Genomic DNA, 1,572 nt, shown 5'->3' with positions numbered 1-1,572 from the left:
TTACTCTTCACAAAGATTGTATAAGGCAGGCCTTCCCAAAAACACATTTTATAGTTGAGGATACTGAGGCAGGGAGAAGTTGAATGTGGGCACTTTAAATTTCGAGCTCACATTCCTTTTTTCTCTTTTGTGCTACTTGAAATACAGCTTTATTATGATTCTACGTGAAAGGAATGGGAATTACAGTAACAAACAAGGTTTTATCACTGAACATAATGATGAGACTCAGCAGTCTTAGAGTTGAAACTCAATAAGGAAACAACTGCATTCCAAAACAGCTAAATATACGGATCCAATAAAATGAAGGTATTTTTGAACCGCCACATTCACTCTGCAGCCCATTCATCTCTTTCAGCATCCCAAACACCAAGCACAGGATCTGCTTAGCTATATAATAAAGTGGCAAACATGCTGCACCACTGACCTCACAGGTCAGCTGTCTATAAAATTAGACTTCTGATACTGGGCTCCAGCTTCCCTTCTCACACAGGTGAGTGATGGTCCAAGCAAACTCCAGATCGTGCTCATACTGTGCTGCCAGAGCTGGGCCCACAACAACCTGGTGGGACAAGAGCAGGCATGGTGATGAACTCCAAGTTAGAGTCTCCAATTAGTTTTCTAGCAAGCCAGAGGAAAGGCTTTTCAAAGTTGTTATAGTTAGCAGAAATGTCATAGCACTGAAGATTCTTCTTTCAGTGAAAGACCATTGATTTTGCCTTCACATTCCTGTCCTTAATATCCACTTTGTTGCCACACAACACAATGGGGATGTTTTCATACACTCATACCAGGTCTCTATGTCAGTTAGGCACATTCTTATAAGTAACCCTCGAAGTTATGTCAAACATTTTAATGAATGGCACCCTGGGCTTAGATGTAATAGCCTCTCTCAGTCCTCCAAACTTCTCCTGGCCCACTGTATCCCACACACAGAAGTTAATAGGCCCTCTCTTGGTGTAGAAAACAAGTGAATAACCTCAACACCCAGGGTGGATGTATATTTCTCAAATTCACCAGTCAGATGACGTTTCAGGAATATAGCTTTCCCTGTATCCCCATCACCAACAAATACAAATTTGGATTAAACTTAGTGTTCTCCTTGAGCTGCCATGGTGATGCTACTTCCAGAAGTGTCTCCTGGCCCATCTGACTCAGCCCACTTTCTAAACCACTATGTCATGCTGCTTCAAAATAGCACACAATTACTTAGATGTCAAATATTGTATATCTTTTTTTATTTCTCCTTCTGTTTCCAGAACCAGTTTTGAAGTCATAATTCCACACCATCTTTTAAATTATCATTGCTTCTTACCACATAATTCCTGGACAATGTCATATATTTCCAGAAGAAATACAGAGTACACTAATTGACTAGTCCATCTTTCTTCACTCGTCACCTCTAATTCATCAAGAAAATGCTACAAGATTAATATATATGTAGCACAACCTGATTTACATGCCTACATACTTCTTCCTTGCTCTAATATAAGAATCTGTCCAGCTTTCCAAACACCATTTATTGAATAAACTATCTTTAGTCCATTGTATGTGTTTGTTTTTTCTGTCAAATAT

At 39.3% G+C, this 1,572-nt stretch overlaps 1 pseudogene; it reads right to left on the bottom strand.

Annotated features, from left to right (window-relative positions):
* Positions 1-448: 448 nt before the first annotated feature.
* Positions 449-1,111, bottom strand: LOC149990930 (GTP-binding nuclear protein Ran-like; annotated as a pseudogene).
* Between the last annotated feature and the right edge of the window lie 461 nt (positions 1,112-1,572).

The sequence above is a fragment of the Furipterus horrens genome, unplaced genomic scaffold (genome assembly GCF_987537825.1).
Source record: "Furipterus horrens unplaced genomic scaffold, mFurHor1.1.pri manual_scaffold_17, whole genome shotgun sequence".
NCBI classification, from domain to species: Eukaryota; Metazoa; Chordata; class Mammalia; order Chiroptera; family Furipteridae; genus Furipterus; species Furipterus horrens.
This window is presented reverse-complemented; position numbering and strand designations above follow the sequence as displayed.